This window comes from Canis lupus, chromosome 9 (genome assembly GCF_011100685.1).
Source record: "Canis lupus familiaris isolate Mischka breed German Shepherd chromosome 9, alternate assembly UU_Cfam_GSD_1.0, whole genome shotgun sequence".
Classification (NCBI taxonomy): Eukaryota; Metazoa; Chordata; class Mammalia; order Carnivora; family Canidae; genus Canis; species Canis lupus.
The window spans coordinates 4,004,109-4,022,624 of record NC_049230.1 but is presented as its reverse complement, the minus strand read 5'-3'; the positions used below and the strand labels follow the sequence as shown (position 1 = coordinate 4,022,624).

The window sequence follows — 18,516 nt, the reverse complement described above, 5'->3', positions numbered from 1 at the left end:
TAGAAAGAAAGAAAGAGAGAGAGAGAGAGAGAAAAGAAAAGAAAAAGAAAAAAGAAAAAAGGAAGAAAGGAAGGAGTTGAAATGAGGGACAATGTGGAGGGCAGGGAGGCTAGCTCATAGAGTCCATATTAGGACTTGAGATTTGACCTTTTAGACCAGAGGGAGCCACTGGAGATTTTAAGTGGGAGAGTGACGTCATGAGATTGATGTTTTAGAAAGATCATGGAACAGGCCAGATTAAAGATGAATCAGACAGTGGAGAGGGAACTGGATGCAGCCAGTACAGTTAGACCACTGCACACTTTATGCTCCAGATGATAGCTGCATGGTGAGGATGGACAGGAAGGGTCGTGTGGTAGAGCCAGCAGAACTTGGAGACCAACTGCGTTCATCATCTGATCCAGCAGATAGTCACCAAACACCTATTGTTTGCCTGGCACTGTTTACTATGGGGAGAAAAAGATTAAAAAAAAAAAAAACCACCAAAAGATCCCATCTGAACCCCCAGATATGCTTCCCACCTTCTTGGAGCTTGGAGTTTTATGGGGAATGGGCAAAAACATCAATCGCAGTGCTGTATGTGTCAGTATTGACTGGGATGGCTACTATGAAGGACAGGAACATTGTCTAGTGAGAGCATAGGCTGCATCAGGATCTGACGGAGAGAAGGCAGCTAGGCTGGAGAGATGGAGATTCATGGGCTTCCACATTCAGAGGGAACAGCATTTGCAAAGGCTGGCCAGCCTGCGTAGCATTCTCCAGAAACTGAACAAAGAGCTGGCCTAGAAGGTGAATCGTCAGCAAGGTGGGATACTGGTGTCAATGAGGCTAAGGTAGATGGGGACTCAACGTGCACAGGGCATGTAGAGGTGGAATATTCTTTTTCAGAATCAAATTGTAACATGGCCGATTTCCTTCCCTTCCCCATCCCTCTTCTACTAAATGTTGGCATAGTCTGACTTGGGCTCCCTCTTCTGGCAGGTTCTAGGATTCTGCACTTTGAGAGAACAAACATCCTGGGATTATTGCTATTCTACAGTTTTTACTTTTATTAAAGAAAACACACACCCAATCCTACCACACAAGGCAGTGTGCATGCCCCAAGAGAACACATTTCAGATATAATTCCACTTAAACATTCTGTGTTTCATGAGATCTAGGATTTGCTGTTTTTCAAGAGCTTGTTCAGTTACAGGTGATTGAGCATGGAAAGGGACAAGGTCAAGCTGGAGGTGAGAAAGCTGAGAAGCTTTGTGCTCAGTGGACTCTGTTCACCCTTCATGTCTGTCCAGTGTGTTGCCTCATCCCAGGAGTGTTTCCAGTTAATGTTGCATATTGAGAAGATGATAGAAAAGCCAATATGTATTAGTGCTGTATTCGTTACTTGTCTTTAACATACACTGTTATCGAAAGTTTCTATTTTAATCTTCTAAATCTCCCCACTGTTGCTTAAAAGAACTTAAAAGTATTTGCCTGTATGATAAATAGCACATTGTTTTAGAGTAGAAGAATCCAAGGACCAAAACAAAGTAATCTTCTAATAAAATGATTTTTACTGTTAGTAGTCATTATTAAAATAAACTTACTTTCACATTCATATTATCCAGTCTGATGGCCTAAGAGTAGCATTTAATTTAATTTCATGCTTTTTAGAGAGGTAACTGTAATACATTAGAATAGAAAATATCTCTAAATAGCATTTTCTCATTAGCAACAGGCACTAAGATAATGTAGTTAGTAGTTAATGAGTCTGTGCTCATTTTGAGTTGAGCTCCCGAAGTTGCCATGGTGACAGATCATCCAGAAGCCGTCAACAGAACACACAGAAGGCTACGGCTTGATACCCCACCGGGACTGCCAATAAACACAGCAGATGGACCCTCCTGCACGTAGCTGTCTTCCCCTCACCTCTTGTTGTTCTAAAGAGCTTGCTATAGTGTTTGCTGCTGTGTAGGTTGCAGAAAGAGATTGTAATAATGAAAATCTTCCTTAGAATCACAGATTACTTTAGCCCTGGAAAATAGTTCTCTTTTACATGTATTTAAGTAAATTGTAACTTTTAAGAAACTGAATCTCTAAGAATATATTCTGGAAATAGAATTAATGCATGATTTTTGAATATTTTTCTTCTGTCACTATGTGGTATCTGTACAGAAGAGAAATTCTATGCTTTATCATACAAATATTTCTATTTCTTAACTTTTAAGATGCCACCAGTTAAAGGACATCATTATTTTAATGTCTTACCCACAGATGTAGTTGGAGGGATAATGAGGAAACTATTAAATTTATACATCTATTGTAAGAGGCATGCAAATTTCAGAAATAAGACATGTTAACATGTCCCTCTAGGTTGACATTTATTTATAAACAGTTACTTTTTTTTTTCTTTAAAGATTTTATTTATTTATTTATTTATGAGAGACATAGAGAGGCAGAGACACAGGCAGAGGGAGAAGCAGGCTCCCTGCAGGGAGCCTGGTGTGGGACTTGATCCCAGGACGTCGGGATCATGCCATGAGCTGAAAGCAGACGCTCAACCGCTGAGCCACCCAGGCGTCCCTAAAGAGTTACTTTTCAAATACATCATTGCATGCCTACCTGTTAGTGCGCTTTAAGCTTATTGTAGCGTCCCATGGGATTCTGATGGAAGGCATGTGTAACGAAGTCTCGTTACAGCAAATGCCATTACAAGGAAACCATTGTTGAATATCTAGGTCATGACCACACACCATGATGTTGTCTAGGTGAGTGAAAGAGCTGAATATACTACTTGCTAAAAAAGGATCTGTGCTCTTGATCAGAGTTTAGTTGAAATGTATAGAAACCGCTCTAGATTTTTTTTAAGTACAAGGAATTAGGTGCTTGTAAAATCATTGCAAGGCCAGAGGGAGGGGATGCACCCTAGGCTGGGCCTCCAGAAATGATTCCCCACAGTGTCATCCCAAACAGCTGTTCTCTGGGAAAGGATCAGGGAGGCCTCACCGGCACCATGGACTTCAAGTGAAGCCCAGTGTCCCCGCCACAGCGCAGTGATTGGGAAGCTGCCTCTAAGGCAGTGATGGGGAGCTAGGACCCTGCACAGAAACGGCCACCATCTCCAGGACTGTGCTTCCAGTCAGAGCTGGTACAGTGGAGAGCAGCCAGGGCACCACCTGCCAAACCACATGGGTGCAGGGGGCCAGGGGTCCTGCTTGGGGTCTCATCCACACCTGAAGCCCCGTTGCAGCTGTGAACCAGACTCCTATCAGTCCTGCCCCCTGGGTGCGTATTGGGGAGGGGGCAGGGAGAGACAACTTTGACTACTGCTCCGGAACACTTTTAATTTTTTTTAGATTATTTATTTATTTATTCATGAAAGACAGAGAGATAGAGGTAGAGACACAGGCAGAGGGAGAAGCAGGCTCCCCGTGGAGACCCCGATGTGGGGATCCCGGGAACACTTTTAAAAACAGTGGGATGGATGACTGCCCTTTAACTTTTGTATAATGTTTGACACTTTCCAGATGATAGAAATCTGAGACCCAAATTAAGTGGGGTGGTTTAGGGCCAGACTAGAGATCTAATCCTCCAGTCCTGAATACAGCTGTCAGTATCTGTGGTAACCGTGCTGAGTTAACCACAGTCATTCCTATCAGAGTCTCTGCCTCCGTTCTTTAGTTAGTTCACTGATTGCACTTCATATCACGTGACTTTGAGTTTTTGTTCATCAGCCTAAAATCCTTCCCATGGCTTCCAAGAATGGAAGAGGAATGAGGAAGATTATTAAGACTGGCCAGGACTGTTGAATAAACGTCAGTCAGGCTCCTGGACCATCTCCTAGGCCCATCTGTGTACTTCCTTGTAAAATCCAGTTTTAACAAGAACCCTGCTAAGTCAGCTTCATCAGAACACACCCTCCCCGCTTCTCTGATATCTGATCAAGTTCCTCATCCTCCCCCTGCCCCAGGGTGATGCCTGACACCCTGGCCTGCCTTCAGCCAGGGTCCTGCTCTTTCAATTTAGCCAGAAGCCCCCCTACCCCTGACATTTCCTCTTAGTGATTTTCCATCTTCTCCCCCACCTCCCCGTGGCTACAAATCCCCACCTGTCCCCGCTGCCCTCAGAGTCCAGCTCAGTCTCTCTCTCCGACCCTGTAAATGGTCCCTACACCTCTCAGCCCATCGTGACAGTCCTGGATGGAGCCTGCCTCACCATCCTTAACCAGTGTCCGTTTTTTCTTTAACATAATACTTATAGTGCACTTATTATGTGCTAGACATTGTTCTGAACAGTTCTTTACTTATATTAACATTCATTTCTCAAAGAACCCTCTCAGTAAGGTTCTCTTACCCCCAGTTCACCCCCCCACACACACTTACCCATATATTACAGATAGCACAACTGAATGACAGAGAGTTTAAGTAACTTACCCAGGGCCACCAGCCAGTAAGGGGCAGAGCTGAAGTGTAAACCCCAAGTCCGTGCCCATAGCCACTATACTATATCTCTAGAGAGATTCATGGGAATGAAAAACCTCAAATTGCCCATGGTGGGAATCATTTCAGAGTATACAGTCAGGAAGGGAGGGGAAAATGAGGCTTTGGTGGAATGGGCAACATTTTATTTCTTAAGCTGATGATAAATGCATGAAGATTTGTTAATTATTTGATTTTAATGTCGTTTTGTACATCTTCAATATTTTCAATTTTTTTTTTTTTAATTTATGATAGTCACACAGAGAGAGAGAGAGAGAGAGAGAGGCAGAGACACAGGCAGAGGGAGAAGCAGGCTCCATGCACCGGGAGCCCGACATGGGATTCGATCCCGGGTCTCCAGGATCGCGCCCTGGGCCAAAGGCAGGCGCTAAACCGCTGCGCCACCCAGGGATCCCTATTTTCAAATTTTTAAAGAAAAGAATGTCTTGGGATCCCTGGGTGGCGCAGCGGTTTAGCGTCTGGCTTTGGCCCAGGGTGCGATCCTGGAGGCCCGGGATCGAATCCCACGTCGGGCTCCCAGTGCATGGAGCCTGCTTCTCCCTCTGCCTATGTCTCTGCCTCTCTCTCTCTCTCTCTCTCTCTCTCTGTGACTATCATAAATAAATAAAAATTAAAAAAAAAAAAAAAAGAAAAGAATGTCTTGGTAGTATGACTTGGGTAGTAAGATGGAAATGCCTTGGTGCTCTGGGCACCCTGGGCTCCCTGCTCTGTTAAGTCCCTGGTGAGGAACCTAACGTCCCAAGGGTGCCCCCGCAGGATTTGTGGAGTAGAGGAAGGAGGGGGGCTGCTGCTGTGGGCCCTGGCTACTATGTTGTTTCCCTTACTTGTGAAGGCGACATCAGGCAAGCAGGTAGGACCCCCTGGCTCTAGAGCCTACACAGACAGGTTCTTGATCAGGTTACCTGCATGTTGAGTTTAATAGCAGTGAAAGAGTATGTCAACTCTCCATGAACTTGTAATCAGAGGAGCCTGTTCCTGGAGAACTTCTCCCTGAAACTGAAGGCTCCAGACTCCTCTGTGCTGCAGCCAGAACAGGAACACCATGGGTGCTCTTCCAGCTATGGGCCACCAGATGGATTCCAAACTGCTTACAAAGCCTATGCCTGCCTCTCCAGCCTCAGGCCCAGCGACTCTCCCTTGAGGCACCAAACCCCAGCCACACTGGGGCTGCTTCAGTCCTCGCCAGCGTGGAGTCTCCCTCTCAGGTCAGGATCTTCCCCTCTCTGTGCCAGCTGGTGGGCGTGAGCTCGCAGAGTCCGCACACTCACACACACCTCCCCTGGTTGGCGGTTCTCTGGGTCCAACCTCATTGTCACTTCCTCACCAGAATTAGGTTCCTTGTCCCACTGTTACTATTGTCATGTTTACCACAAAATGTACTTGTAATCTCTTACTAGATTATAAACTACTACAAGGAGAAGGACCATATGTTTTCCATAGTATACCCAGTGTCTGGCACAAAATTGGCACTCATTAAGTATATCCTAAATAAATAAATATGGAGAGGGTATTGTTAGGGTACATACACACCCTGTGGGGTAAAAAGAATGCTAGGCAGAGAAGGCAAGCAGACAGGGATTGACCCCTGACCCACCGTGCCCTGCTTTCCTGGTTTTCCAAGCACCTTACCTCTGCTGCTGCGTATCTCACTCTGCGGCTTTTTCTTTCCTTCTGGCCCTGCCGAGAGGTGAACTCCATGGGCTGGAGGACAGCTGCCTTTTCTGTCCTCTGGCGTCACCCCAGCGCCCAGAACAGTGGCTGGCTCTAGCAGGGCTTAGTGTTCGCAGGCCAAGGGCAGTCTCCACCCATGTAGCCTTCACATCCACATCAGACTCGGAGCTGGCTTGTATCGAGGTTCCCAAGAGTGTAGGAAAAGTTTCCAAGAGTTAAAATGAGGGAAATTTGGCAGACCACGTTAGATCATCAGCGGGATTCTCGGTAGCTGTGGGGCTTAGAGCAGCATTGGTAGGTGGTGGGTCTCATCACCTGATGAGCCTGCAGCTTTGGGTGGTCTGCAGATCACACCTGAGGTTAGAACAGTGTGAAGAGGGAAAGGCCAGGGCCTAGGGGTGCCGGGTGGCAGCTCTGAAGCTCAGGCACTGAGACGTGGTGCCTGGTGGGAAAAGAGTTAAGGAGGCCAGGTCAACAAGGGAGCTTTCTGCTCTGGACCTCCTAGTGTAAAAGTTTGAAGGGGAGCTTCTTTAAGTCAGCCCTCCGGAGCCCCGAAGGGCCAGCCTGAACTTCCTGCGCATGCCGGAGTCTGCTGTTTGGGGAGAGCAGTAGTAGGAATTTAGAAGCTGTTTGGACTCTGTTGTGGCAGTGTCCTATGAAAATTGTAACTGAAAGCCAAAAATTGTTTTAAAGAAGTCTTGGGGCTCCTGGCTGGCTCAGTTGGTTGAGCGTCTGCCTTTGGCTCAGGTTATGATCCTGGGGTCCCAGAATCGAGTTCTGAGTGGGGCTCCCCACTTGGCAGGGAGTCTGCTTCTCCCTCTGCCCCTCCCCCCACTCATGCACGCGCTCTCTCTCTCTCTCTCTAATAAATAAATATTTTAAAGAAAAGACTTGATTTCTCAGAGGGTGCTTTCATATCTGTCTTTTCCCCAGCAGGTGTCACTGTCATTTAAAAGAAAAGGGGAGAGCTTACTGGGGAGAGGAGAGCACCGTGAAGGTTTGGGCACAGCAAAGTTATCTGGCTGCTGTCTTTGTGTTCTCTAAGTCAGTGACTTGTTGATGGTCCCTAAATAAAATTAAACTAAAATTCCCACAGCCTGACTGTTCTGCTCTATTAAAACAATGATGTGTAGGATACACTCATCTGTGAGCCTCTGTCATTGAAGGATAGGCTTAGAGACAGGTGAGTCACGATGACTGGGATACCCTATTCTTTCTTTGGGCAACAAGAGATCAAGAAATTTGTATCCAGGGACACCTGGGTGGCTCAGCGGTTTGGAGCCTGCTTTCGGCCCAGGGTGTGATCCTGGAGTCCCAGGATCGAGTCCCACATCGGGCTCCCTGCATGGAGCCTGCTTCTCCCTCTGCCTGTGTCTCTGCCTCTCTCTTTCTGTGTGTCTTTCATGAATAAATAAATAAAATCTTAAAAAAAAAAAAAAAAGAAAAGTTTGTATCCAAAGAGAGTGGATCGCTGGTCAGAAACTGCCCATTTGGTTTATCTGTATTATATGAACAGATCAAATTTTGAGATCCTCCAGTTATCAGCTGAGATTATGTGAGTTAGCTGCCAGTTTTCAAAGATCTGAAAAATACTGGTTACCACCAGAGAAGTTTTATTGCTTTCTCATATAAAAGAGGCCAGAGGCACAGCTCGACAGGGTCAGAATTCTGGGTTCCTTCTACCTCATCGTTCTTCAGACTTTTCCTACAAAGGCCCAGATAGCAGTTGTGTTAGATTTTGCTGGCCTCGTATGGTCTCTGTCACATCTTCACTATGCTTTCCACACCTTCTAAAAATACAAGAGACACTGATTTCTCCTGCTGGTTCCTGCCCTATGCTGCCCTCTCCCCTCCAGAGTGGGGACTGGTGTGGAATTCTTTGACTCTTAAAATGAGGCTATAAGAGTGACCTGACCACAGGTAATGTAGTGCAGGCAACATGAGGAAAATGGAATATTCCATATTCAGATACCTTAGGATTGGTGCTTTATATTCAAAACTAGTTACCTATTAATAACATTCATTTATTATGCTTCTTCAAAACCAGTGATTGGTAGGATTCATTTACTGTATTAGACTTCCATTTCTGTAGCATGAATTCCCTTTCCTGTAAGTATTTTGAAGAAAAATAGCCCTGCGTTTGCCCTTTGATTTTTTTAAGAATTTATTTATTCATGAGAGACACGCAGAGAGAGGGAGAGAGACAGAGAGAGGCAGAAGCAGGCTCCATGCAGGGAGCCTGATGTGGGACTTGATCCCGGGTCTCCAGGATCAGGCCCTGGGCTGAAGGCGGCGCTAAACCGCTGAGCCATCAGGCTGCCCTGCCCTTTGATCTTTTTAAGAAGATGACAGCAGTGTAGTGGAAGAGCCCTGGCTGGTTGTCAGAGATGAGGGTGCAGGTGAATCTTGGTTAGCTCACTTGGGCCCTGGGGGTGAAGGTGCGGAAGAGGGCAGGAGAGGGGGATTTCTTATGCTCTCCGACGGCTTGGATACTTTGTTTCTGAGCCCTTGCCAAATTGTTTCTATCAGTTTCTGAGTTCAGGCAGGTTTCTTCATTTTCCATTCATTGAAAAGGCTGGGTGACAGGCGGAAGCACTTGATTCTGATGGTAGCTGGCCTCCAGTGTTACTCGGAAAAAGAAGAGGGTTTCCCATAGCAGGGGTAGGTAGAAAAATGTAGCTTCCTCCTAGTTCTCTTTCCTGTTCTGTCCTTCCTTCCTACTTCTCCTCCTCTTCCTCCTCTTCTGCTGCTTCCTTTGAATTTTGTAGTAAAATAACCAATTGCGTTCATACCCTGGGCTTCCTAAAAAGCGATGTCTAGGTCTAGAGCAAAACCTTTGGGCCAGGTACATTAAAATGTGTAGTAAAGGGAAGTGATATCATGCTGATCATGTATGTTTATTGTTTTAAAATTTTTTACGTATTTATTTAGAGAGAGTGTGAGCCGGGGGAGGGGCAGAGGGAGAGGAAGAATCACAACCAGACTCCACGCTGAATGCAGAGCCCAACTTGGGGATCGATCTTACAACCCTGAGATCATGACCCAAGCTGAAATCAAGACTTGCAGGCTTAACTGAGCCATCCTGGTGCCCCCATACTAATCACATGTTTTTACATAAATTCAGTGGTAGTGTCTCAGACAGATGTACTTCTACCCTGCTCTCAATTTCACTTGCAAAGTTGTAATGGAAAGTTGCTATTGTGAGAGAGACAGCAAGTTTGCTTCTCTCTCTCTCCTTTTTTTTTTTTTTTGTCTTTTTAATTAATAGATTTGGGATTTTTTAAATGTTCTTATATATATTTTTAAGGATTTTTAAAAAGATTTTACTTATTCATTCATTTTTTTTATTCATTTATATATATTTTTAAGGATTTTTTTTTAAAGATTTTATTTATTCAAAGAGGCAGAGACACAGGCAGAGGGAGAAGCAGGCCCCATTCCGGGAGCCCGACGTGGGACTCGATCCCGGGACCCCAGGATCGCGCCCTGGACCAAAGGCAGGCACCACCGCTGAGCCACCCAGGGATACCCTAGATTTGGGATTTTTAAAATTAAACTGTAATTAGTGTTATGTTCGTTTCAGGTGTACAATATAGTAATTCAACAATTCCATACCTTACTTGGTTCTCCTCATGATGAGTGTGTTCTTATCCCCTTCACCTATCTCACCCATCCACTGCCTCTCTCCCCTCTGGGAACCACTAGTTTGTGCTCTGTATGTAAGAGTCAGGGTTTTTGTTTGTCTCTTTTTTCTTTGTTTGCTCATTTGTTTTTTTAATTCCGCATATGAGTGAAATCATATGGTATCTGTTTTCTCTGATTTCTTTCACTTAGCATTATACCCTTTAGGTCCATTAGTTGTCACAAATGGCAAGATCTCATTCTTTACTCTGGCTGAGTAATATTCCAGTGTTGCCTCTGTGTGTGTGTGTGTGTGGCGCGCGTACCTCACAACTTCTTTATCTGTTAATTTATCAATGAACAGTGGGGCTGTTCCATATCTTGGCTATTATAAATAATGCTGCAATAAACATAGGGATTTGTATCTTTTCAAGTTTCATTTTCTTTGGGTAAATCCCAGTAGTGGAATTACTGGGTCATGTGGTCATTTTTTTTTTTTTTTTTTTTTTTTTAGGATTTTTAAGATTGTATCTTTTCAAGTTTCATTTTCTTTGGGTAAATCCCAGTAGTGGAATTACTGGGTCATGTGGTCATTTTTTTTTTAAAGATTTTATTTATTTATTCATCAGAGACAGAGAGAGAGAGAGAGAGAGAGAGAGGCAGAGACACAAGGAGGCTCCATGCAGGGAGCTCGATGTGGGACTCGATCCCGGGACTCCAGGCAGGCGCTAAACCACCCAGCCACCCAGGGATCCCCTCATATGGTCATTCTATGTTCTTCTTTTCTTTCTTTCTTTCTTTCTTTCTTTCTTTCTTTCTTTCTTTCTTTCTTTCTTTCTTTCTTTCTTTCTTTCTTTCTTAAAGATTTATTTATTTATTTATTCATGACGGGGGCGGCGGGGAGGGGGGCAGAGACATAGGCAGAGGGAGAGGCAGGCCCCATGCAGGGAGCCCGACGCAGGACTCAGTCCCGGGACTCCAGGATCGCGCCCTGGGCCAAAGGCAGGCGCTAAACCGCTGAGCCACCCAGGGATTCCCCCCCCCCTTTTTTTTTTAAAGAGAGGGAAGTGGGGTAAAGAGAGAGAGAATTTTAAGCAGGCTCTATGCTCAGTGTGGAGCCCAACACAGGGCTGAATCTCACAACCCTGAAATCATGACCAGAGCCAAAATTAAGAGTCAGACATTTAACTGACTAAACCACCCAAGTGCCCCTATTTTTAATTTTTTTGAGGAATATACATACTCTTTTCCACAGTGGTTGCATCAGTTTGCATTCCCACCAACAGTGCACAAGAATTTCTAATTGACTTTGTTTTTTAGAGCAGTTTTTTGTTTATGGAAAGATTGAGCAGAAAGAATGGAGAGTTCCCACCGTACTTCCTTTCCCCACCCCAGCACATTCTCAGTCTCTCCTGTTATGAATTTCTGCCTTGGTGTGGTGCGTTTGTTGCAACCAGTGAACCAAGACTGATACATTATTATTAACTAAAGTCTGCAGTTTACATTGAGTTTACTTTGTATTATACAATTCTTTTTTTTTTTTTTATGATTTTATTTATTCATGACAGACACAGAGACAAAGGCAGAGACACAGGTAGAGGGAGAAGCAGGCTCCCTGCGAGGAGCCTGATGTGGGGCTTGATCTCAGGACCTTGGGATCACGACCCAAGCCAAAGGCAGATACTCAACACTGAGTCACCCAGGTGCCCCCTGTGTTATACAGTTCTAATGGGTTTTGACAAATGCTAACGTCCTATATCCATGATAAAGTATAGTAACATTTTAGTGCCCTGAATAACCCTATGCTCTGCCTCTTCCTACTCCCTCCCTCCCCAAGCCCTTGTCAACCAACCACTGATGCTTTTACTCTCTCCATGGATTTGCCTTTACACAGTGTTATATAGTAGGAATCATAGAATTTGAAGCCTTTTCAAACTGGCTTCTTGTACTTAGCAGTATGCACGTAAGATTCCTTCATTTCTTATCAGGGCTTGATAGCTCATTTCTTTTAAATGTGAATTTTCCATTGTATGGATATACCAGTTTCTTTGTCCTTCACCTATAGAAGGTTATTTTGGTTACTTCCCATTTTGGGCAACTAGGAATAAAACTGCTAGAAACACTCCTAAAGCTTTGTGTAGATAGAAGTTTTCAACTCATTTGGGTAAATACTTAGGAACTTCTGCTATTTTAATTAGCAAAAGGTCAATGTCAGAAAAAAAACATACTTGAAAGCCCCTATGTTTAAAAATCAACCTATAATAGGTTTTATAGCTTTCTTTTAAGGTGGGGGGCAGGGCCCATGGGTGGCTCAGTGACTGAGCATCTGCCTTTGTCTTGAGTCATGATCCCAGGGTCCTAGAATCGAGTTTCCCTCAGCCTATGTCTCTGCCTCTTTCTGTGTGTCTCTCATGGATAAATAAATAAAAATGTTTTAAAAAAAGGTAGAATGAATATCCATCTCATATGCCTTTGAGTTGAAGGTGAATAACCAACAAATCTAAGTAAATTATAAAAAATGTTCCATGTCTATAGCAAGGCCAGGGAAATAGGAGCAGAGAGAGGTAGAACACAAGTAAGAGAAACTCTGTGCTCAGAAGAGATAAGCCATCACAGAACTGAAACCATGTTCCACATCCTTTGTTCTTCCCTTATAAAATTCTAGGCTTTCAGAGTTGGAAAGCTTCAGTTTTCCAGTCTAGTATTTTTTCTACCTTACCAATTACTTTCTTTATATTCTGCTAGTTTTGCATTTCTCTTGAACTTCATAGTGTGTGTTAGAGAAAAAGTCAAGCCCTCTAACGTTTGTTGAGTGCTTACTGTGTGCCAGGCACCATGCTGATGTCAAATCAGCCTCACAGGGAGACGGGCCCACTAGAAAGCAGTCTGAGGTACTGAGTGCTGGCACACATACAGGGTGCCTGGAACATGTAGGGGGCCAGGGGGCTGAGAGGAAGTGACCTTTAATCTGATATTTAAGGAATGTCTAGGAATCACCATGTTTTACTGAATCTGATATATTATCAATTGTGCATTATTTCATACTGCCAGTTAAACTAAACTGATAATTATAAGATGCATCTCAATTTCAGGAACATTAAAATGTGCAGAGCTGTCTATGAGTATTGATGATACGTGGTAGTTAGCTGGAAGAGAGAGGCTCAGCATGAAGTTAGCAGATAAGTCTAGAAAAGTGGGGATTAGGGACAGCTTCCTGCCCAGGACCTGTGAACTGTATCCTAAGGGGCTGGGAATCCTTGAAGGTGCCAGTGGGAAGGAGACCACACTGACTGCAGTAGGTGATGGATTACAGACAAACATACTCTGGTAGTGTCCACAGGGGGAGAATGGTGCTCCAGACTCTGGTTGGGGCAATAGGAATGGAAACAGGCAGATGAGCTTGAGGGATACTTAGGAGGGACATTTAAGGTAAACTAGAAATGTCAAAGTTGGGCAGTTGGTTTTAGGTAGGTTGGGAAGGATTAAGGGCAGAATCAAGGGTGGAGTCCAGGTTTCTGACTAGAGCCACCTGTCAGAAGAGTGATAGCAGAACTTGGAAGAAGAGGGAGTGAGGAAACCAATGACTATGGGGGCACACTGATTCTGAAGTGCCTATAAGATATGCAAATATAGATCTCCACTAGCCACTCATGACCAGAGGGTTGATGAGTAAAGCTGTGGGAGTAGACTGGTTGAGTGAGTGTTTGCAGCCAAATCTTTAAAAAGGGCAAAAGAGGAAACCTGCCACCAGGAGCCGGAAGGAGTGGCTGGAGAGGCCAGTGGGAATCCAAGCATGGACTTTCAGAGTCCTGGCCAAGGAGGAGAGTGTCTCAGGATGGCCAAAGTGACTGTCCCTGCTAAAGGTAACAGATTGGTTAGGGGTGCCTGGGTGGCTCAGTCAGTTAAGCATCCTACTTTTGACTTCTGCTCAGGTCATGATCTCAGGGTCATGGGTTCGAGCCCTACATCAGGCTCTGCCCTAGGCGTGGATCCTGCTTAAGATTCTTTCCCTCTGCCCCTTCCTGCCACTCTCAAAAAAAAGGAAAGGAAAGGTTAAAAACAAAAAAACAAAAACAAAACCTCAGAATGTGGCATTGGAGTTTAGCGTCAAGGAAGTAATTGTCATTTCCTCAAAGTGGGGCATGAGATGGGATGGATATGGGCAAGTGGGGGAGGATACAGCAAGAGCAGCTCCAACGGGACCTTCAAGAGGTTTGACAGGAGGAGAGGCAATAAATCAAGAGATGGATGGAGGGGGATTTGGGGTCAAGGAGGGCAGTGGTTGTTGCTATCTTTGAAGGTAAAAGAAATCTGTGTAGGTCTAAATAATGAGAAGAAGCTGGTTGTGGAGAGTAGCCACACAATCCCTGGGTGACTTAGAAGTTGCAAACGTGCTTTCCTCCACTCTCCACACCAACCCAAATGGCTAGATTGTCTTGTGTACTTGTGTTTATAAAACAAAGAATTAGGGCAGCCCAGGTGGCCCAGCAGTTTAGTGCCACCTTCAGCCCAGGGTGTGGTCCTGGAGACCTGGTATCGAGTCCCATATCAAGCTCCCTGCATGGAGTCTGCTTATCCCTTTGACTGTGTCTGTGCCTGCCTCTCTCTCTCTCTCTCTCTCTCTCTCTCTGTCTCTCATGAATAAATAAAATCTTAAAAAAAAAAAAAAAGAATTAATTGAAGACTTACTCTCAAGCTTTGGGCCTTTTGTGTTTCTTCTGGAGAATGTCACAGGCTAAAGAACTAGGGCACACAAAGTCCCTAAAATGGGATCCCCTGGAGGGTGCCATCTTGCATTGCCTCTCCAAAACCATTGATTGTGAGATATACCAGTGTTCATGTACTGCCAATTGACTCGTGTCATCAATGGTAAGACACATCCCAATGTAAATGTTATTAATATATGAAGAAATGTAAGTCTTAGAACTGGTAAAATACAGTATTCACCATAGATCAGAGTAACAGGCATGGGACAGAGAATGGTGTGATGGTCATGTATTTGTAGTGGCAGAAACTTGAAGGTTTTGACTAATGGCTTTTATTCTTTCTGGAAAATAAAGTCATAGTTCATCTGAGAAGGAGGAGGAGATAAAAGCATTAGCAGCTCCAGAGTGGAAGGTCTTTGAGTGAGTCATAGACAGCAGTGGAACCCCGCAGACCCAGGAAATGGTAGGTTGGCCAGGAAGCACTGAGGGTGCACTGGGTTAGGGACATATAAACTCATAGTGACACCAGACTACATGGCTGTGATCTGAGGCAGGAGTGGAGAGAGTGGACAGTGGCTTCATCTAGGATTAAGGGTTTGCTGGGCAGGGTGACCGAAGAACATTGGGCAGAGGGCCTTTGTAGACATGGACAGTGCAGAGAGAACCGGGCCACAGGTGCACAGCATAGCCCATGCTGGGAGATGAGAAATATAAGCCACCCAGGATGGTAATGTAAAGACCCAACAGTAACATCTCGTGTTCCCCCTAGTATTGACTGGAAATACTTCTATAATATTATTTACTTTTAAGATATACACAAAGACATTTACAAATTAAGTAGAAAAAAAATCTTTTTTTTTCAAATAACAAGGTAAGGGCACCTTGGTGGCACAGTCGGTTGAACTTTCAATTCTTAGTTTTGGCTTGAGTCATGATCTCAGGGTCATGGGATTGAGCCCCACATTGGGCTCCACATTCTGTGCAGAGTCTGCTTGAGATTCTTCTCCCTCTCCTTTGCCCCTACCCGCCCTCAAATAAATAAATCAGTCTTTTGGGGCACCTGGGTGGTTCAGTCAGTTAAGTACTTGCCTTCAGCTCAAGTCATGATCTTGGGGTCCTGGGATCAAGCCCCAACTCGGGCTCCCTACTCAGAGGGAGCCTGCTTCTCTCTCTCCCTCTGACACAAGCCCCCCCCCATAAATAAATAAAATCTCTTAAATAAATAAATAAAATATCTTTTTTTAAAAAAACGATAAATGTAATGTCCTGGATATTAATGTTTTAAGTATACGATGGGAACAACTTTTGCGGCTTAATTGTATTTGATGTGTCTGTGCTCCCTTCAGAATGCAGGGTTACTACTCAAATCATCTTTGCATTTGGCTTACGTAGTAGTAGTAATACGGCCTTCTCAGGGCTACCACTTATCTCTCCTTTCTGTTAAAATTACTTTGAAACTTTTGCTTATGCAATACTCTGATGGCACTTTGACTTTCAGTTAATTCAAATGCATCATTTGCAAATTAGCCCACCTGCATTCTTTTCCAATAAATCTGTAACAGAGTATGGTAGTGCTATAGATAGCATCACCACAAATGCCTCAATCAGATAACCCAGAATGCGTGTGTGTGTGTGTGTGTGTGTGTGTGTATTGTCATCAGAATTAAAACAAAAATATATGTAAACTCATGGCCATCTGAGGATCCCTTAATTTGAGATAACACAGGCCTAGAGCAGTGGTTCTCAAAGTGTGGTCCAGGGACCACCAGCACCAGATCAGAGTCACTGGGGAACTTGTTGAATTGAGTCTGATAGAAGCCGAAGTGTGAACTGCTACTCTAACCTAACTGAATCACCCAATTTACAGATGAGAAAACTGTGGGCCAAAACCTACTGCTCAGGATTGCAGTTGGTTTATAAGAAAACTGGGTCTCAAACTTGAGCCTCTGGACTTTAGTCCATTTCTGTTTCCAGAGCACTACCTTGTTATTTCTTTCTCAGTTTTTATTTTGTTTTCTTTGGTTAGGGTGGGGTTTTAAGGAGTGTTCCTAAAGTTTTGGGTTCTTTTCATTTTGTACCTTACAGTGCCAGAACCTACTAAGACCTGTTCAAGCCAGCCCCAACCTGCCGGTACCAGTACCAGTACTTCCACCAGCACTCTGTCCAACAGCAGCAATGGCAAACGTGCATCTGCCAGCAGCCAGCAGCCAGCTGCGTCCCGTTACCTGCCTCGCGAGGTGCCTCCACGCTTCCGCCAGCAAGAACAGAAGCAGCTGTTAAAGAGAGGTCAGCCATTGCCTACAGGGGCTCTGACCAGTGTGAGCCCGACCCAGGGTGCTGGGCCTGCAGGGGTAAGCCCTCCTCCCCTCCCTGGAACCGGAGTGCAGCAGCATCCCAGTAAGCTCCAACCAGGTAAAAACACACAGAATGAGGCATTCCTTTTATCTGAGAACTGGTGTGCTATTTTCAGCTTTGCTGCCTAGTAATACAGATAAACATATTTTGGTCCATATTCACTATATGCATATAATGGAGTGAGCTAGCTAGCTAGATGGTGGGTAGATTTAGTTCAATTGAATTTTAAAGTTCAGTTCTGTTCCCTCCTACTTCTGTATATTATTTCTCATCTGTTTTCAGATGGCATTAGTTGCTTTGGCTAAGTTTGTTTCTCAGCAGAAACCAGAGGTCTGCACATGAGTACACGTGCATCTGTCTAGGCAGATGCCATAGAACCCTGTTGTGAGAACTTTTGATAAAACCTTCCTGGGCGTTGCCAAGGCTGTCCCGTGACTGCACCTGGTCTCTCTGCAGGGAGGTCATAGCATTTCATTGGGAGTAGGTGCTTCTGTCACTTGTTCAGACATCTTGAGCCAAACCTGCCAGATGTTGTGCTTGGCCCCTGCATGGCCAATGTTTTGATCCCCTTGTTTCTTGCTGGCATCCTTGCCTGCAGTTGGACACCAGCTTTCTCTTGGGTCTTGAGAGAAATCATCACTTATTTGTTTGCTTTCCAGCTTGCAGACCATGACAACTCTCCTCTCCTCTCTTCCTTATCCCATCTTTTTTGACCTTACTGATGGACTCATACTTTAAACAATTTCTTTCCTGAAGTTTCAGAGAAATTTTTGGAAGAGAGCAAAATACATGTTTTCGAGTGCTGTGTTTCTCTGTTATTTTCATAAATCATTCAGTTTCAGATGATTTCACAGTTGGCATGGTACTAGCATGGACACCATATTTGCTGATGGTGGTTACACTCAGGCCTATAACTAGAGAAGCAAGAAGGCTTCTTGCATTAGATCGGGATTTAAAAGAAACCTGACACAAGTTATATTACTGTTTTCTTTCATGTGTTGCTTTCTAATATGAAGAGTGATTCCAACATGGGTTTAAAAGTATTTATAGCAGTATTTCTCAAAACTCTGACTTTGTGGTATATTTGAAACAAATATTTTTAGACAGCTTGGCCATATCTCTTTAATAGTCTCAATTCTTATCTGGTAAGTTCCTGGTAGAGGGAATGTAGATCAATGGTTGTTAGCAAAAAGCAAAGAAGAAAATAAATGATCAAATATAGTCATTGACCAAGAATGTAGTCCCATCTGCTTCACCACAGTTACTATTGCATTTACTTTCTGCACTGAAATGTGGTCCTCAGGAAAATCTTAACACAGAGAAGGAGTGTATAGTCATTTCTAAATAGCTTGGTGTTTTAACATCAGATGCTTGTTCTGAAAAACTGGAAAAGAAATGTAACAACCCTGCTTTTTTCAGACCTTACCCATTATTGCATGATTAGTTGGCAGTACTGCATCAGTGTTCCCATCAAATACTGTTGGTGCAAGATGTTGCCAGAATCTTCTTAGATAAGTAGAAAATAAGGAATTACTTCAAAGTTGGGTAGTGAAAATAATGTCCTTTATTAAAATATTTGTCTCTAAATATCCTCCAGAAAGCTATATTCTAGTTATATATATATATATATATATATAATGAGTAAATCAGATTTTCTGTATAAACATCTCAGAAAATGGAATCAA

The 18,516-nt window shown here is 44.0% G+C and overlaps 1 protein-coding gene across 3 annotated transcripts in view; it reads left to right on the top strand.

Annotated features, from left to right (window-relative positions):
• The window catches only part of TNRC6C (trinucleotide repeat containing adaptor 6C), a 104,331-nt gene that overhangs the window by 6,776 nt on the left and 79,039 nt on the right, over positions 1–18,516 (top strand). For 2 of the 3 annotated variants that reach the window (XM_038546473.1, XM_038546472.1), the window contains one exon: positions 16,562–16,888. The gene's annotated coding sequence lies outside the window, so the exon portion shown is untranslated. Of the gene's footprint in view, positions 1–14,830; positions 14,940–16,561; positions 16,889–18,516 lie in introns of those variants that run through there. The other variant, XM_038546474.1, reaches the window with a different exon arrangement.